The following is a 20,633-nucleotide window of genomic DNA, read 5'->3' on the forward strand; positions in this document are numbered from 1 at the left end:
TCTTAATTACCTTACACATATATGTATTACACTCGTGCCAAATGCTTTATACTGAAATTACTCACCTTGCATCTTAAATAAATACTACAGGAGCTTTCCCAAAGTACTTTTGGTGCATCTTGCAGGAGAAAGTGGTTATGAAGCACAGAAAATACTTGTGTCAGTTATAGCAATTTTACCAGGATCTAAAATAGGATGTTTATTTATATATTTCACAGAAATACTGTACAAAGCAGTGTCTTTGCAGTATCCAAACACAGCTCTCCATCACTCTTTCCTTGTCATGTAATTTCTGTGAGCCTAACAAGAGAAAGCCCACTCAAGCAGATGAGATCAATACCATCATTTACATTAACATGAGAGATGAAAAGGTCAGAGGCCACTGCACCTTTGGGATTGTTAGAAATCTTTAGGTACAAGTGTAAATATGATACCATGGTGTCATGCCTGCTGTGTAATATACCTTTACCTGACTCATTTTACCAGAACAGCAGTACAATTACATGAGTTACTATCAGATGGAACATATGATGCCTGAACTGTCTGAAAATAGCTTTTTTAAACTAAGGAAATAAGAATGTTTAATAGCCAGAAAGGAGCCAAAGAACTGTAAGTTTCCATGGGTGTTTATCTCTGTTTAAAGATGTAGATCGGAGTATAATGTACTTGAATGACACAAAAAAAGAGATTGGAAGATGGCTTCCAAAAGATGATATATATATTTAAAAAAAAAAAAAAAAAAAAACAGTTGATAGCCTATAGCTAATATAAGTCCATCTTTTAGGATTTTAGTTTGTTCATAAAAACTTAAAATTTGCTTTATTTGCTTTTGTAATACAATTGGGTTAGGGTTTTAAAAAAGTAATTTATGTTATCTTAAGATATAGCATGGTATAGATGAGCTGAACTAGCATGTATACATGCAAAGACACTGGAGACTGAACATGTATTAGATTTAAACATCTTAATATTGAATATGTGGAGACATTTGTCGTCATTGCAGTAGAGGTTTGACGACTTCAGTGCTTAAAGAAAGGGCTGATGTTCATGAGACTTAACAAAGCAGTTTGTTGAGTTATGTGGCAGTCACGTGACCTAATCGTATAAATATGTGCTCAACCTAAATGAGAGCCTTAGTGGTTTTAATTCTTTACTCCTCATTGACTTAAACAGAAACGCGATGTAGTTGTTTGTAAAGTTTCTCAGCCTGAAACCTTGAATGGGCAAAATCTAAATCTAATTTCTGCCCGGAGCACAGGCAGGTTCATTAAAAGCACACTTGTTAAATTAAAACTCCTGCTGCTCAGCTTCTACAAAACCACCCACTGAGTTTATTCAGTGCAACTACACGTTACTTGTGATTTGAAGTTTTCCTGTTTTCCCTGGTTAATTTTTTCCCTGTGGTTTAACTGCCGTCCCATGATGATCCTCTCTGTTCTTAAAAAAAGTCCTTGTTTTTGTAATCTCAGTGGGATTAGCAGTTAAATAAGTGTAGTAAAAACAAAAAAAACTGAACCAACGGGGGTGAATCGGGGGTCGTCGCTCTGACCTGTGGTTTACAGAAGGGCTGCTCTGCTGTAACTGCTGTACAGTGATGCTGTCATTGAGATGTTTGAAGCAGCTGATGGAGATGATGTTTCAGCACCAGCTTTACACAGGAAGCGGCGGGATTACGCGTGCATGTGAGAGAGGGACAGCAGCTTCTATCCAACACATAACCCAGTGTTCAGACAGGAAATAAACAACCCGAAGCAGGAATTGGACCGGGTCTCTCCTTCTCTCTGTTTCTCTCTCTAGCCCGGGGAGTCTCGCGGTGGTTTGCTAATTGCCAGACAAATCGCCCCGCGCCCCCCCCCCTCCTTTTTTTTGCTCCCCCTCGCGCTCGTTACAGCCACGTTGCCCGAGAAATTTATTATTCCGGAGAGCGCGAGGAGCCGAGGAGGTCACGGTGGAAGGCGCACGGACTGCAGGAGGAGGTCGTCACCAGAGATATATGGCTGCCAGAGCTTTTTCTCCACTAGGCTACTGGGTGTGCGCGTGAGAGCGCTTGTGTAAGCGGGAAACGAGAGCACGCGAACCGTCTAAAAGTAGACACGTATTAAGTATTAAAAGCAGAAGAGCCAAATGATGGGGCCAAGTTGGAGCGCTCACATGGGGTCAGGCTGTTACAGCACAACACTGGGCTATATATTAATAATTAACGGTTATTTTTAAATCATTAACAAGTGAACAAGCGGATTTACATGTCCTAAGGTTTTACTAGGAAACCTCTTAATTCCCTTTTGTATATAATAAACAGGAAAGAATGACCTTTCAAGTCCATTCCCTTTTTGTAAAAGAAAAAAAAGTGGAAAAAGTAGCCTACATGCATAAATAGAATACTTTTACATTTTGTTGTCTAAGAAATAGATTGTTTTATTCAATTTCAAGTGTCGTTTATAAAGGTGCGTAATACAGTCAAATCAATTAAGTAATCACTATAAATTAAAACTCGCTGTGGGTTGACCAGTATTTATTTATTGTAGAATTATTAGTGTCGGTGTTGCTTTTTTTTTTTTTTTTTTTTTTTTTTTTTTTTTTTTTTTTTTTTTTTTAATACAGACAATCAGGTCTGCGTCATGACGAACCTGGCGTTTTGTGTTACAGCACAGCTCATATTCTATAGATGTGAGTGATAAATAGGCTTCCGCGGCCTGTTTGACTAATGGTAAGGCATTAGGCCAGTAAAATACACTATATTGCTGATAGTAAAGTATTTAACAACCCCACTGCCCACGTTGCTTTTCACTTATCACTGTCTGTGTAATGATGCTGACTGTTATGTCGCATATAACAGCAAATGAAACACACAAAGATAGCACTCAGAGAGGCCTATTCAAAAGAAAATATTAGTTACTGAAACAGGGTAAATTAGGTTAAGCACGCCCTTTTTGGACCTTTTTTCCCCATAACCCTGATAATAAAGTTTAATAAAAATAAAAATAAAAAAAAAACACAAAGAGCAGAATGACGAGGAACATTTCACTGGAGGGATTCATTATAAATAAGCCCTTTTATGTTTTATGTTAACGTTAAACGTGACAGTGTTTTGAAGCTCAACATCAGGTTATTCAAACCTCATGCACACTTACTGTAAGCAATAAAAGCGTGACAACGACACTTTATATTGTTTGCTTTATTGTATCATATTGCTGCTTATGACCTGACATTTGAAGCTAACCTGTGAAGTGTAAATGCACTAAATAGTCGAACATGTTCGGTGTAATGGATCTGCACTGTAACGCAGCAGGCTCTGTCGCTGCCATTCTGAAGTGAACAATGGAAACACATTCTGAACATTGCTCAGAAGTCATTGATCCTGTCATGGCTGACAACAACACAGTCAACAGCAGCCTATTAAGAGTACACAGAGACGGATCTCAAATATGATTACAATATCAATTATGGATCTCGCCTTCTCATTAGTAAATGATAAACACGCAGCAGTTCCTTAAAGATGTTAATTAGACTCTTTAAAATCTTATGTAGCCTGTGGGTTAGTGATTTACGGGTTTTGTCTTTATCAACAAAAATAAATAAACACAGGGAGATCATAAAAATAATAGCACCAGGGGAGTTTGCGCTTCTACCGGCGCAGCCACGCGGCTCTCGGGACCGTCCGGGGATGTCTCACGGCGCAGTCCCACTACGGAGGGAAGACCTCACGTCTCGCGCAGGAGAATATATTTCAAAAACCGGTTGTGTGCGTGCTGCCGTCTTGAGACAGATTTACGAGCCGCTGTAAAAGGCGAGATGTCGCCGCGTGGTAAATCAATCTCCCCTCTCCCTGCTACTCTCTCAACTCACTATCTCTATTCCTTTCCCACTCTGATCAGTCTATAATAATAATAATAATAATAATAATAATAATAATAATAATAATAATAATAATAATAGTAATATAGCAGTTTAGGCTTTCAAACGAACAACGAAACCACCTTATCAGGTCTCGGACTCTTTAATTTTACAGCCATTCTACATCTTAACAAAAAGACATTTCCACTTTCTCTCCCTCTTTTTTTTTTCAAATTTAAAGCCTAGTTAATGTTTAACGAAAAGGAAGAATCTACCTGTCTTAATCCATCACGGACCATGAGACCCCCATGATCTCAAAGAACGCCAAAATCCCGTCATATATTGGGGTTTCTGCCAGATTGAATGTTGAAATAACCTTTATAATAACCCTCATGAGTTTATTTATTCTGCGTTGATGCATATTATATGGACTTTATTATTATTATTATTGTTATTATTATTATTATTATTAGTAGTAGTAGTAGTAGTAGCGGGAGATACATGTACTAATAACACAGGTTGGGCGTTATGTTGTCAGTGTATCTTTAAAATATCGCTAATATTCTCTGTTATGTAATGGATTAAGTGATTTTTTTAAATTCCTTTGTGTTTTTTCAAATATAACTATTGGTCATTATGGCTTAGCCAAATCGTCACCACTGCTGAGCTGCCAGTATTTACTACGGGTTGAAGTGACGCTGATCATAATTCGGATGTTTAGACTGTTGAAATGTTGTTGTTTTTTTGTTTTTGTTTTTTTGTTTTTTTATTTGTTTGTTTGTTTTTAAATAGCTTTCTTTGCGCCTGTGCCAAATTTGCAGAGCTGAGTCGTGCTGCTGTTGTCAGGCCGGCCCAGGTCTCCGGTGCTACTTATCTTAGCTGTTGTTTCACACTGTGATTGCTGTAATTTATGGCCATCATTACAGACGCCATCATCACCACCACAAATGTTTGATTTCAATCTTGTTGTGGGTTGAATTTCAGGGAACCGCCGCACTGCCTAGAATGCAATTTGAAAGAACTCTTTCTCCGCTTTATTTTTTATTTATAGGCTATATTTAGCCTATATATTTTTTCTACTCTGTCAGAAACAAGTAACAAATTAATTACCACACAACTGTTACATTGGTAATAACATTAGAACTAAATGTGTTTCTTATTTCGTAATTATTTTTCTGCTTTTGTCGTCTTGTAGAAATATATTTTAGGAACAAACTACTCCAATCTGGCCTCTCTATCTGAGGAGGAAGTCATTTTGGCTGATTGCGTTTGATATTACACATCTTTATGGCTTCAGTGCTATTTAAAATTAACAAAGAAAAGTATAAACAGATTGAGTTTGTTTTTAATTGATACATATAACGCACTTAAAAGAGGATTAGTTTGGCATAGAGCAGCATCCTAATATTGTGAGAGTTGTGTTTCCCAGTGGTCTGACGTGGTCTTTGAAAGCGTCCGGGTCTTTGAGGAGAAGCTGCTTTGGTTCATTGTTTGACCTTGAAGTGTTTCTTGTTAGCTTCTCAGCAGCTAGGTTTAGCTCTGTCCCAACATCCCAGCCCGAGCTGCTTCTTCTCCTCATTTTTTTTCTTTTTAAAGAGTGTCGAGCTCCATTGTTCTGAGGCGACTCGAGCTCAGGAACCGGGAGACAGAGCTCGAGCTCAGAAAGGGATTCCAGCGTCCTATTGTTACTGCCCTGCACGGCCTCGCGACAGGGGTTGGTGTCTGTCCGTTGTTTCTCATTCTCCGTCTCTTCTTTGCGCCTCCTTTAAACAGTCTCGTGAGCCTCTCCCTTTCTCTTTGTCTCCTTCTGTTTCTCTAACAGTTCTTCTACCTGTCTGCCTGTCCGTTAGCTTACCCTACCTTCCAAACAAATAAATTGCTCATTTTCTTAAATAAATTACTGTTCGTGCACAAAGCCACCCCACGAGGAGGACAAGTTAATAGGCTAAAAGAGCTGCGCGTGCAAAGCGTTCACTTCTTCTTCCTGCATATAATAAAATAGTAAAAAAAAAAAAAAAAAGGGATATTAATTAAGTTTATTTGTCCGTAAATATCAGATGTCGATGCAGCTAAACATACATTTATCTGCGTGAAACAGTTACTTGAGTCTTGATGCTGATAAATATTTTTCTAAGCTGTAGGGAGTTAAAATATGACAGAATGAGAGCAATAAACTATGTTGCGTATTTCCTACAGATAAAACATGCCCGTGCTTTAAACTGTCATCATCTTTGTAAAGGCTGAAATAATAGGAAAAAATTATAGTGTTTGCCAAAACAGATACAGTGAGCTGTGATAGGAGACAGTATAAGGAATCCCCCTTGTTCTGCAGACTAACTGCGAACTGAGAAAGAGATGACAGTGAGGAATAACAAAGAAAGAGTCTGAGGCGTACAGTCATTTTTTAAAAACGAACATAGATGGTGACAATCATCATTTAAAGGTGTCTGTGTGTGTTTGTCACAGGCCTGGCCCTGCCTCTTCCTCGGAGTTTTGTGGCACATAAAGCTGAAAGGTAAACACAACTGCTCTCGCCGCTTTTATGTTCATTTTACAACTGAAAACACACAGCAGTCCTGCACCACACAGTACCTCATTGGACCGATCCGGGTGGGTCCCATGAACAGGAGAGGCGCATGGATACCCCCCCAACACACCAACAACCATCCTGTCTCTTACACCCCCGCCCAGATCAACATGTCACGTGATTCATTAAATAATTAATGCAGAGGTTGCAGAATAGATATGTATTCGTCAAGAATATAACGGTTCGACATGGTGCTGCTCCGGCGTGTGTGTGTCTGACGTGGAAAATTCAACTGTCCTTTCAAAAAAAAAAAAAAAAAAAAAAATACAAGCCCCCCTATAGCAGCGGAGAGAGGGGGAGAGAGAGAGAAAGAAGAGAGAGAGGAAGAGGGGGAGAGAGAAGACACTGAGAAACGCCAACAGAGAGAGAGAGAGGAAGAGAAAAGAGAGAAGGAGGCTGCAATAAAACAAATTTGGACGGGTGTGCGTCTTGCGGGTCGTTGTGGACACCGTGAGTATTGCGGAAGGAAGGAAGGAAGGGAAACTGCATGGGGGGAACCACACTACTACTTCTTCTTCTTCTTCTTCCTCATCCTCTACGCCGCTGCGCCGCCTTCGCCCGCATCCCTCTCCTCAGTGAATCATAGGCTTTTTTAACATCGTGGTAAATATGCCCGAAAAAAAACACATAAGCCATCTTTCGCCGTGTTTTCTCATCGTGCATGTTGTGCTGTCGTGTTGTTTACACATCACCCCCCACCCATCATCATCATCAGCCATTGTTTATAGGTTGAAGCGGTGCAGCCGCTGCAAACCGGGAGGAGAGAGAGGGAGCAGCCCCGGTGGCTGGTGATATTTTAAGAAGCACTTGGATATTCTTCTCCATCTTTCCCCCATCATCCTGTCTGCCTCAACATCTCTCTCTATCTGCCTAACTCCCCCGTCCATCTCTCTCTCTCTCTCTCTCTCTCTCTCTCCCACTCTTCCTCTTCCCCCTCTCTCTCCTCTTCTTCTTCGTGTTTTTTTTTTTCTCTCCCAGCTACTTCTCTTGATTTATAGTGAGGCATGGTGTCAGCGTGCGGCCGGGGCTGCCATTGTGTGTTTGTGAGAGAGTGCTGTTGTTTATGGTGTCGCCTGCGATAAATCATGTTTTTCCCCTCTTGCTGTGGGAAAACGGTAGGGGGAAAAATGACGGTCGATGGACCGATGATACACCGGAACGAGGAAGAAGAACAAGAGGAACAGATCTCGCCACGGGCTCCTCTTTCGGTTCTCCTCCTCCTCGGGTTCCGGCTCTGTTTATTCCACTGCCTCCTTTTCCCTCCTTCTCCGTACCTTTTCATTTGCCATGCCCTCGCACACACCCCTCCACGTTTTTCCCCCTTCTTAGACTTAATTATTACAAGGGGTGTTTTCTTTATTCCGTGCTCAGTGTGACAGTGGCTGGCTGCTAACTCAAGGTCTTGAATTACTGCGGCGACCAATTAACTGGAGATTTGTTTAAATTTGGCAAACGGGCGCGCCTTGGCTGCCATCAAATCTCATAAAAAAGGGAACCTGCCGGCCCGAGGGGGGGGGGGGGGATCTCATCTGCCTACCCGGGAGGTGTTGTCGGTGGAGTCAGGCTTAAGACACCGGTTCAGGCACATTTAGCCTTGAGCCGTTGCTTTTAACTGAATACCATCATGTACCTGCTTTGTGCACTGACAGGAGTTAAGGGACAACTTGGAATTTAAATTATGTCAACTAGTCTGTTTCTGCATTAAGTGAAAAATACTTTGCTTTTGATTCATCTGGTTATGGGGCTCGAATAGTTAACTTGTGTAAAAGCAGACTGCACACTGACTTTGATTTTTTTTTTTTTTACTAATTTATTTTAACTTTTTTTCTCTCTTTTTCTCTCTCCCGGCATTTTTTTCCAGTGTGTTTTCTTTGGATGCTTGCTGGAATGGAGCAGGGCGCCATTATTCATGTCAGCACTCAGTGTCTCTGCCTTTGCTCAAATCCTTCACAGGGAATCAGACCTTCTTCTTCTTCTTCTTCTTCTTCTTCTTCTTCTTCTTCTTCTTCTTCTTCTCTTTTAATCTGGTATTGAAATTAGGCTATTTGTCTGTCTTTTCCCATATTCACGTGTGTTGTATCAAAATTGTGGTACATGGCTGGAGAAAATCAGAAACTGGGGAATGGCTGTGGTACCTTTTTATTTTAGGCGAGTAGAAAGTGAGGGGGTAGTGGTGGGAAAGGTGTAAACATAATTTTATCACCAAACCCCATAACTCATAAAAATGGTGCTTGTGTGATTTATTTATTCATTTCAAATTGTTAATTAATTATTAATTTTTGTTTTTGGTCAGCTTTCAAGTGAAAAAATGCAGACAGTGAACACAACATTAGGCAGATTTATTACAGGCCCACAAGATGTTACATAAATACAACAGTAATTGTGATGGTAAGATGATTGTGTTTATATATTTAAGTATTTATTTACAAACATTCACAACTGTAGGCATGTGTTTCCTGCAGCTCTGGATGGATGGATGGATGGATGGATGGATGGATAGAATGAGGCTTCTCCACAGTTATATTTCCAGTGCTGTTCCCTTCTGCATCCACCCGTCTCTCTCTTTCTCTCTCTCTTTCTCTCTCTCTTTCTCTCTCTCTCTCTCTCTCTCTCTCTCTCTCTCTCTCTTTCTCTTTCTCTCTCTCTCTCTCTCCCTCCCTCCTACCTCCCCACTTGGCCATCACTACCAGTGCAAACCTTAGTGTAACCAAATTAGAATGGCTGCACGGCTTCCCATCATATAATAACGGCAGCAGCAGCGAGGATGGCAGCACGTTTCCAAATATGTATTCGTGCTGTCCGCCGCCGTGTCAAAAACAATATCCAGCCTCATTTCTGTGGATGGAGAAAGACACGAAGAGAGGACAAGAGAGGAGAGAGAGGGGGAGAGGCACATTTCCCCTCCTTTTTTCATACATTTATATATTTATCCGGATATCTCAACCTTATATCTGATTTGGATGACAGGGAAGCGTCGAAATCATATTTCCAAACGCCACTCAGGCCGCCTGCTGCGGACAAACAGAGACAAAAGTTTTAAATGGAACCATACTTGACATAGAATAAAAAAAAAACATCATCTTGGCCTGAAAATCATACAAAGTAAAGAAACGAGACAGCAGGAGCGCTTGGTTTATCTTATCTTATCCCAGGCATGTGTCCACTGTTAAGTGTGTTTTGTCTGACACGATAGCTCCACATCAGCTGAAATACTTAAAATATTTGAAACAGTGTTGAGAAATGATATCACTGGCCGTCTGAGATCTATTATCCGAGCTAAAAGAGAGGCTGAATTTCAGCTCTTGAGGCCTCCCTTCTCTTCCTTCCTATTCCATTTACCCTTCACTAATGCACTCCTGTTCTGAACCGATATTGAAATTCGGAAAAAGAGCCTGTTCTTGGCGTCACTATGAAAAACACAACGTTTTATGCGCAGCTTATAGAACAAGAATGGCGCCTACTGTTGTGCGTTTGTGGCAGGTTTATTCACACCAAAAAATACTCCAGGACAATGGCACCAAGAGAAAAACACAAATATAACACCAATAATGCGCATGAAAGTAAAAACATTATTTAAGATTGACGTCTTATATTTTTTAGCCTACACCGCCACTGTTAAACCAGGGTGGTGTTCTGCGATTCCTTCGACAGTAGCACTAGCTATAAACTCTAGATGCATCATATCATCTACAAACTTGTAACTATGTTTGACTGCATTTTCCCTGCCAAATGAATAAATAAATAGATAAATAAATAAATAATGACGCGTCTTCAGCATTTAAAAGGATGGACGTTCGTATGTGAAAAAGACTCGCAGAGAAACACTGTCTTTTACCTACATTTAATGTTTTCTTCTATTTTATCCAGTTACGGGTGGAATCATTTTGGTTGAGCTCCTTACCGTGGCATCTTTAAGTCCGTAAAAGGCTGAAAACACTAACCAAAAAGAACAATACTGTTCATGTTGTTTGTTTCTATAATATTAGCGTCTCTGGTCATATACAAGGTCGGTTTAAGTCCCACGCATCTGACAGACACGCGCAGAAGAAAGCAAAGCAACACGCGGACAAGGCTTCACACAAGGCGGATCTTCCCACTCACTGGCAGCCATATTGTCTCGGTCATTGTAATGCTCCCACGCAAGATCCAAGTTCCACGCAGATCCAAAATACGTCAAGGAGTGTTTTCCTGCACAGAACGGGATGTGTTTTTGTTTATCAATTTAAAGAGATAACGTTTTAATGTTAATGTTTTAAAATATGTATAGTGTTAAAACGTTTCAAAACTTAGAGATAAAAATGTACAAATATAAATAATACATAAGACACGCAAAATACGCAATAAGATATTGTAACAACCGGCAAATATTGTTCAAAGGTATTTAGCGTGAATATTAGGGTTCCTACCTCTGTTGATGACAAATTAAAAAAACAACAAAAAAAAAGGTTTTAGACTTTAATTGCACGATATTTAGTCTGTTTTCTGTGCTCTTTTGCAAATAGCTCAATGACATAGAAGAGCACTACTACTAAAAAGCATTTAAATGTAAAGTATCCCCCAAATCTTAACGGCACTAACGTGAATTATATGTGTATATGTCCATACGCTGGGTATTCATTTTTCCAATTCGCCTTCTGTAAAAAATATCACAGCTGAATAAATCGACATTTAAAGGTTTGTGACGACTAACAGCAAAATTTTGGGTAATGTGGATTCAAAAAAAGTGGAGTGGATGCTGGAAATCCTCAAAAACATAAATCCAAACTCTTGGCTCGGCCTCATAAATCTGTGTTAACAAGCGAATTTAAGTGGCGAGAAAATAAGTTAAAATGGGTTTAAATCAGCCTTGATGTTAAATTATTATTATTATTATTATTATTATTATTATTATTATTATTATTATTATCATTATTATTATTATTATATCTATTCATTATTATTTATTTTTTATCTTTATTTATTTTATTTTATTTTTATTTTTTTTTATTATTCGCTAAATCTCCGTATCTCTGATAGGGTATCCAGTCTCGTGAGCCATGCGCCAGGTATTTCCCGGGCCCTTCCTCGCGTGGAGATTATTACCCGTTCGGAAATAAATCAATAAGAAGCCCTCGTGCTAATTTATAATCGTCTGTGCGAGGGCAGTGATTCAAAGCGCGTGAAAAATGAGCGGCTGAAACCGTATCCAGAGCCCGCGAGCATAGATGTTTTTTTTTTTTTGTTTTTTTTTTTTGTTTTATATTCTCACTCCTTCTCTCCTCTCTCTTCTTCCATGCACGAGAGCGATAAGACAGACAAGACCGAACCGGAAATGTTTCCACCGTGGGCAAAGGGGGAACAAACGGTGCGCGAGCCTCTTCTCCATCTCTCTCTCTCTCTCTTCCTGCCTGTCCGGTTGCATTTTTTCTTTTATCATAGCGAAGACAAGCTAAAAATAACGCGTTGTTTGGGTGTAATTGAACTCTCTCTCTCTCTTCGCCAGTTTATCTCTCTCGCACCCCTCGTGTGTGTGTGTGTGTGTGTGTGTGTGTGTGTGTGTGTGTGTGTGTGTGTGTGTGTGTGTGTGTGTGTGTGTGTGTGTGTGTGTGTGTGTGAAAACATGTCTACACGCGTGGGCTGATAACACAAATATCTTCACGGTGAAAGCCATGGAGGCAGTTGCATGTATTTGAACGGATATTTTTACAGTGTGACGGACAGAAGCGTGCATTAACAACACTATCCGTTTGCTCCTAAAATGCACCAGGACACAATCTGAATCTCATTCTTCCCAGTTCCCTGTGAAGGTCTTAAGAGCACATGTGATAGTTGTATTCGCCTAAGTTATTTGTCCTGAGGGGGGATGTGATTCTGGAAATTCCCCCTTGCTATTTTGGTTAGCGAAACTGGTCGGTATAGTAAAATCAATTTTACGCTGCATTCAGTTTTGGTTTAATTTGGGTCAGTGTCCATGGTTTTGACTTTAATGCACCCGAAATGCGCTTATGTGTAAATGTTGCACCAGTGAACGTGTAAATAAGCGAAACACGACGGAAACCGTTTCCTGTGTGGACGCACAGGTCAAATCGCAGCGGATAGCCTGCTCTTGCTCCCCTCTCTCCATCTCCATCTCCATCTTCCTTTCCTCTGATCGCCGCTCAGTTTGACGCCATGTAATAACCAACATCTGGACAGACACCGCAGGTCGGCTGGACCTCCTAACCCCATCGGCGCACCTCAACCAGACTCCACTATTGGACAGGAACAAGAACCAGAACCCCTCGACTCACCCCCTCCCATCCCGTCCCATCCCACCCCTCCTTTCTACCCGACTCCCTGTGTTCTGGAGGCCTGTCAGTTCGCAGCCCGGTTCAGAAACAGTTCACGATGTCAATCTGACGATCCGGCAAGAGCAAATCCGGGACTAAAGAGGTCCGCGTTTGGAGAACCATCAGAAGATAAACAGGGGAACAGAGGAACCGGGCTATGTTCACTCTGACGGTCTTTAATGACAGATATAATATTAAAACGCATAAAGAAGGACGAAATCTAGATAATTTAAATACCAGAGGTTACAGGTCAGCAGGGTGGTGTAACGTATCCGCCGTTACACTACATCAGCAAAGCAACAACACAACTAAACAGCACGCGTTAGGTTGAGCTGAGGGTGGATTTAAGCATTGAATAACAGACACCAGGTATTTAAGAAAGAGAAGAAGAGGATGATGATGACTCTGCTCCCCTAGTTTAGAACTGAAAGGGTTAGATAGGAAGAGGCTCAGTCAGTAAAAGGCACCGGCGGACACTCGGTCATCGTAGTTCAGGCCTGCTGGCGCGTCGACACCCGTGGATTTTCTTTGTGGTGAGAGACGACTGCAGAAAAAAGGGGGTGCGCGAGCTGTGGCTGCCTGTCTGGCCGTGGTACTCGCGGTCAGGCACGCACCGGCCTCGCCAGAAGGAAATAGGGGGAATCTTGCAGCAGCCCGGCGCATTGGCGGAGGAGGGGGTGAGCGCGCGCACGCAATGTGTTTTTTAGGGTAAAGAAGCGACTACGAGCCCCAGACTGAGCAGTCCCCGTCAGACTGGTGCTGTAGGTGGGCTTTGAATGTGAAAGATTTATGGCGCAGCCGCTCAAGATTTATGGCTTTCCCAAAACGGCCACGGAAGAGCGTGCTGTCTCTTTTACATTATGTTACCGAGACTTGTAGATGGACAGGAAAGAGTTATATCTAAATTTCGCCTAATTGACTTGAATTAATTTTCATTAGCTGTTTTAGTTCCCTTTTGAGTACGAAAGATTCTTAGCAAAAAAGCGACACTGTCTTGTCCGGCTGCGCGTAATTACGCACTTGCAGTTTTTCAAAAAATCGTCCACTCTTTTCCAAGAAGGCGCTGTCTGGTCTTCCTTACACCCGTAAAAAGAGGCTGCATCCAGGGGAAATAGCCAACGTAGTACCGTCAGAAGATCCAGGAGGACAGAGCCGCCGAGACAGAGCAGGTAAGGTCTGTCGGGATGCTTCTAACTCGGTGTCCCGGTGTGTGTTCCCGAGGCGTCCCCATCCCATGCGCTCCGCCGCTCGACATGTCATTAATTATCTGTTGTGTGACCGTGGTCTCTCTCCAGCTCACAGAGGCATACGCGGGGTGTGCCCGCGTGCTGGCTCTGTTACTAGCCCACTTCTTCTTCTTCTTCGTCTTCTTCTTCTTCTTCTTCTTCTTCTTCTACTTCTTCTTCTTCTTCTTCTTCTTCTTCTTCTTCTTCTTCTTCTTCTTCTACTTCTTCTTCTTCTTCTTCTTCGTGTGTGTGTGTGTTTGTGCGTTAAGGCAGCTGAAGAAAGATTGCCTCAGAATAGGTAGCAGACAAGGGGACGAAATACCCCCCCCCCCCCCCCCCCCCCGTGTATTTAGAGAGAAGTTTACTTGTGGTTTGGGCATAGATAGGTGTGCTGGTATGCGCGTGTGACAAGCAGAGACAGAGTGAGTCGTATAGTGAATGAATAGGGGGCTGATAGGTGTTAGGAAAGAAGATGCATGTTGGCCACTCTGTGATTTATGATGGGGGGGGGGGGCAGCTTCTTGCTTACTCTGGAACCTACTACCCCCTCCTTTATTTACTCCACTTCTATCCACAAATTGTCAAGGCCTTACCCCATGCCTCCTCAAGTTGCATTTCATTTTGGATTATATATGACCCTAATTCAGTAAGTTTTTCCTTTTTTTTTACCTTAGTCTGGCATATCAGGTCATTTAACAGCAATCTTTAAAAAAAAAAAAAAACATTTAAGAACAATTTTCGTTTACAGGGTGGCCTTAATGCTTACAGAGCACCACTCCAGCTGTATTCAAGTAAAATGAGTGTGGTGGACAAAACTAGCTGAATGAGTAATGGCTAATAGTTTCACTTGGTCCGAGCTAGCTTTGTTTTTTAATTATTGTGATGTTTGTTGTGTTTAATTATTATCTGTTCTAGCATTTCCAAATATTTGTGCACAGATAATGATGATGGTTGAAAGTGATGGCAAATAGTTAAAAAAAAAAAGTGAAAATGGTTTAGTGTAATATAGTTTGTATATTGTGTTTCACTTTGTGTAGCTTAACCAGGTTTTCTATATATTGAGTTTTATAGTTTTTTTCAAGCCTATAGATAGATAGATAGATAGCTAGATAGCTAGATAGCTAGATAGATAGATAGATAGATAGATAGATAGATAGATAGATAGATAGATATGTTTCTGTGGTAACCCACGTTTTTGAATAATCACGACTTACCTTATTATAGGCTGCATTTAGAAAGTGTGAGAAATGTGAACTTGTTTGTAAATATTTGCTATCACTCTGACTATCCTTTGTACATCATTTCCTGAATAAGGTAACCGTTACAAAGAGCTGCATTTGACACAGCTAACCTGTGTTTAAAACTTTGTGCACTCGTTCAAAGTAAAAATTTCTCTATTAGCCAATCTACTAACCGACTGTAGGCTGTAACCTTGTCTTTCTTGAATGCACATGGAATATGGTAGCACTTACAGAAAAAAGTTTTCTAAGAAAATTACTAACCAGTAATCTACCTGTTTGGAAATATTTCAATCAGTAGAGGATTATAGACCCCAGTATCAGTTAGAAGATGACAAATTATTCAGCGTACATAATTTACGGATAGATAAATACACAGTTCAAACATTTTTAAGTGCCAGTCAATATCAGTAGGGTTTAGATGATCAGATCCCAATAAACAATGTGGAGAAATGGGTAAGACCTTTAACATTACAGCAGATTATGTTTTAGCATGTCTGAGCTTTATCGCCTTGAATGTTTGCTATTTACAAAGTTAAAGTTATTTATTTCACATTTACATGTAAATCTGCTTGAATTCATGTACATCACACATTTTGGTATTGTTGCACATGTGGGACATGAGACAAACCATAGAAATGCTGTACCCCCCCCCCCGACACACACACACATACATTTCCATCAGAGGCCACCTCGCATGAATCTATTGTGCATTACTATCATGCAGAATTATGAAAATAGGCAAAAAATATCAACATGCTTTTCTTTAATTGAGCCTACCAACTAATTTTACATAATTAGTGGAGTCTCGTATTGACAAAATGGAGTAGTTAGAATCCAGATACCTCATGGATGGTTCAGATGATGCTAATGCTAAAGCTATAGAACCTGTGAAAGGATAAAAACAACAGCTCCTCTGGAAGCTCACTTGACCTTGGTGGTTTCCACTCACTTCCGGGTAGAGTGACTTAAAACTCATGTAAAACCCACAGCAACTCCCAACACGGTTGTGATTTAATTGATTTTTTCATACATCACTGACAAACTATGGGCAAAATACCAATCAGAGTAAAAGAGTGGGGGCAAGCATGCCTAACGCTGTAGCAGTGTATAAAGTCTGACAGGTCTGGCCCAGATCCATACAGACGCTTTCTCCTGGTGTAACAGGCTTAATCGCAGGCCCGTCTGCTGCTGGGCCAAGTGGCCTGATTATATTACAATCACTGGCTTCTTTTTCTGATCTATGTGTCAGAAGATGAGTGTGTTGTAAGGAAATGGATACAGGCCTGTTTTACTGGTGCAGGTTGTTCAACACTCAGCGTAATCAGGCCTCAAAGCAATATAATAATAACTTAAGAAAATCAATTGTTTAAGGTTTGCCAAACCACAAATTACTACATACGCATATCACTGAGTGTCTTTGACTATATATATTTTGACTAACATGCAGCCAAAGTGGGCATAAAATACCTGATGTGACAGATGGATACACAATTAAAAGAAGTCTACAAAACAAAGCTTAGTCATTAAACTAAGTGGTTTTCAGAGGACGAACAACCTGCTTGTAACCTTACAATTCAGTGTGAATCACATACCATTCTGTAATGTAGCATCAGGGTTTGTTGCCTATTACTCAAATGTAGCCAGGTATTTTCTACACAGGCCTGGACTGTTTAATGGAAAATTCATGCAAGTCATCGGCATTAGTACATTTTAAACTGAAGGGCCCACTGTACTATAGACATGAACTCTTCTCAAAGAGCAGTCGGACACACTTACACTTACCTTCATACCCATAGTCACTTGCAACAACTCAACCCATATACAGTATTTATGCATGATTTATAAGTATGTCATTATTTAAGTAAATAAGTAAGTTTTATTTATAGAGAACTTTTCACAGACAGGGAGTCACAAAGTGCTTTACAATTACAAGATACAATTAAAAGCAATTAAAAATACAGAATAAAATACAGTTTTAAAATCCAGTTAAAATACAATTAAGATGTGATAAAGACATTAAGTGCAGTCAGTTTGTAACAGCCCTGAGTCATTTAGATTTTAAAAGCTTTTAAAGTACTCAGTAATCAGAGTTAAGCCACTTATTGGTGTGGAACACTTAAACACATAGGCATCAACATATCATCCATGATAAAGGATATTAGTATCTCAGTGATGCAAAATAATTTCAGTGAGTGTCAATAAACATGTAGGTAATTATGTACAAACTGGGACAGACCTAATAATTGTTTTCACATGCATATTCAGATTCACTGTTTGGCAAAATCAAGTTACTGCTGTGCTTTTCAATATATTTATTCTGTTAAACGTCACATTATCATTATCATTTATCTGTTGAACATGTCAAACCATTAGTAATGAGTTACTGCAAATCATAAAAGTTGAAATGGAGCCTTGCTGTTAGTATCAAACACAATTTATTTAGACTTTACTAATATTTAACATCAGAAGTTACAATATTTGTATGAAAGTTTGATCCTCTGCAAAGTAATATCATATGTATGATAATCAGAGCACTTTGTGACACAGTAGTTTTAATCATTTAGGGTTAACTGACTTCATGTCATAATGATATATATGGATCCAACACAGTGCATTTCTTCTCCTAGGACAGTGGGCATGGATGTCCTTGACTTCCCTATCTCTCCTCTTTACTAATCAGGCAAGTTTTGTATTTTATATTGACCACTGAAATACTCCTACTATATTTATGCAACATAAAACTGTCTTTTCTCCTCAAACAACAATAATTGAAGCCTCTGGTATGATGGCTTTACAACACGGATCATAATATGTCCCTTTTATGACACTGACAGGTGTGAATGCTGCTGATGGAGTATGTAAGGGAAGCTCAGTGACCAATGAAACTAGAGATTTAATATTAACAATAAATGCAGGCTCAGTATTGGGAAAGCAACTAGTCCTTTGTTGTTTTTTGTGATGGGTCACAACAGCTAATTATTGATTCATGCAAACATAGTATAAAATATTTAGAAATCCTGTATAAGTTCAAATCCTGGGAATTCTTTCAAAATAACACCCGGACACATTCCACAAGTTTTAATATGCAATATTTAATTATAGTTCATTAAAGTTATGGTCAGATATGCATCCTGCTCCACCATCCACCTTCTACTTAAAGCACACACACGCACACACACACACACACACACACACACACACACCGAAGCAAACACATCCATCCCTGTTCCTCTGATGCCTGACAAACTTGGTGAGCTTGGCACTTTTCATGGTCCAGAAGCAAAAAGGGCAATTTGCCCCCCCCCCCAACATACCCCACCCCCCAAACACCCAGCCTCTCTCTCTTTCTCTCTCTCTCTTCTTGTGTCAGGGTTTTCTTTGAGCTTGAGGTTAAAGATTAGCATCTCTGATAAAGATTAACTCTCTGTCAAAGGAAGGCGCTGATGGCATGGCTTTCTGATGCAGGAGGAGGACAACCCTGCCTAAAGCAAGGCAGGATTTTCCACAGCCAAATGTTGGCAACACACGATGAAACTCAAAATGAGCATGATTAAAATGGTTTCATCATGGCTGGGTCTTTTGGGTTTAGGTCATCACTTACCAGAAAAAAAAAAAAAAAAAACTTTCACTGTAGGTTTCCACAAACCAAGGAACATGCAATTTTTCAGATATGTTTTGTTAGTTTATATTATTTTAAACACACAGAATGTAGCATTTTCACATTGAAATATTTAAATATGACTATGTCTCTGTTAAATGAACAAAATTTTCTCAAATTTTGGTGATATGTTTAGTCTCACCATATTAACAGTTTTCTACTAAATTAAGAATCCAATTCAGATTCAGAATACTTTATTTATCCAAAAGGAAATTATTGTGTGTTGCACTTGCTCCATGTACAGGGTGGGGAAGCTAAATTTACAATGAACATTTAGTTGTTTTTTCTCAGCAGGCACTACGTCAGTTGTTTTGAAACCAAACATATATTGATGTCATAATCATACCTAACACTATTATCCATACCTTTTCAGAAACTTTTGCCCATATGAGTAATCAGGAAAGCAAACGTCAAAGAGTGTGTGATTTGCTGAATGCACTCGTCACACCAAAGGAGATTTCAAAAATAGTTGGAGTGTCCATAAAGGCTGTTTATAATGTAAAGAAGAGAATGACTATGAGCAAAACTATTACGAGAAAGTCTGGAAGATACTACTAAAGAAGAATGGGAGAAGTTGTCACCCGAATATTTGAGGAACACTTGCGCAAGTTTCAGGAAGTGTGTGAAGGCAGTTATTGAGAAAGAAGGAGGACACATAGAATAAAAACATTTTGTATTATGTAAATTTTCTTGTGGCAAATAAATTTTCATGACTTTCAATAAACTATTTGGCCATACACTGTCTTTCAATCCCTGCCTCAAAATATTGTAAATTTTGCTTCCCCACCCTGTAGGTATAAAAAAAAAGTAGCACACACACTTACCTTACCCACACACACATACCAGAGAAATATTGGCAATATATAAGAAGTAAAAGTAGTAAGTAATAAGTAAGTAGTATGATAAGTAAAAGAAATGTGCATGAATAAGTGCAAAATATTGTGTATGTGGATATATATATATATATATATATATATATATATATATATATATATATATATATATATGTGTGTGTGTGTGTGTGTGTGTGTGTGTGTGTATATATATATACATATATATATATATATATATATATATATATATATATATATATATATATATATATATATATATATATATAAATTTCTGAGTTCACATTAAGATTCAACTTTAATGTTTTGTTTTTTTTTGGTTGGTTTTTTTTGCTATTGTTGTGATTGAAAGACCCCTAATGGCAGATATTACAAATACGTTTATCAAATCGATGTCCATATGCATAGTTTGTATGGATAGGTTTAAGTAAAGACAGCACTTGGTTAAGTTTAACAAAAGATTCAAGGGCTTGAAAGTCCACAAAGTTGTACATAAACAACACATTATCTTTCCCTAACTACAACCATAGCTTAAACATAAAAGCTTACAAAATTTGCAATGCAAGTTTAGGATCAGTTTTGCTTATTTTCCATCCACCCTACTACTTCTTGCCTTCCTGACAAATTACAAAACATATCCATGGTTTTCGGAAGGTACCATACAAAGATTTCCCTTTCTCAGTTGGGTTGAAAAATGGCCAGGCTAAGTAGAAAATGTTTATTTGTGCATTCTATTCCTTTAGAAAACAATCACACAGGTACTTTCAATTAGATGTTTTCAATGGGACTAAAGCTGACTCTTGTTAATAATTTGTAGAAGAAATTCAGGTCCACTTGGAAACCAAGTTTGTGTGCGTCAGCAGCAGCTTGTTTCAAATGGGTCTTTGTGGACATGATGAGCGTCATGCCTCAGTTATGTGTCTACAGG

At 39.5% G+C, this 20,633-nt stretch overlaps 1 protein-coding gene across 4 annotated transcripts in view; it reads left to right on the plus strand.

The window, feature by feature from the left end:
- Positions 1–20,633, plus strand: part of hoxb3a (homeobox B3a) — a 61,974-nt gene that overhangs the window by 16,900 nt on the left and 24,441 nt on the right. The window contains exon 1 of one of the 4 annotated variants that reach the window (XM_030141865.1): positions 13,097–13,898. The exons of the other annotated variants lie outside the window; for them this stretch is intronic. The gene's annotated coding sequence lies outside the window, so the exon portion shown is untranslated. Of the gene's footprint in view, positions 1–13,096; positions 13,899–20,633 lie in introns of those variants that run through there. 4 annotated transcript variants of the gene reach the window in all.

This window comes from Sphaeramia orbicularis, chromosome 8 (genome assembly GCF_902148855.1).
Source record: "Sphaeramia orbicularis chromosome 8, fSphaOr1.1, whole genome shotgun sequence".
Lineage (NCBI taxonomy): Eukaryota > Metazoa > Chordata > Actinopteri > Kurtiformes > Apogonidae > Sphaeramia > Sphaeramia orbicularis.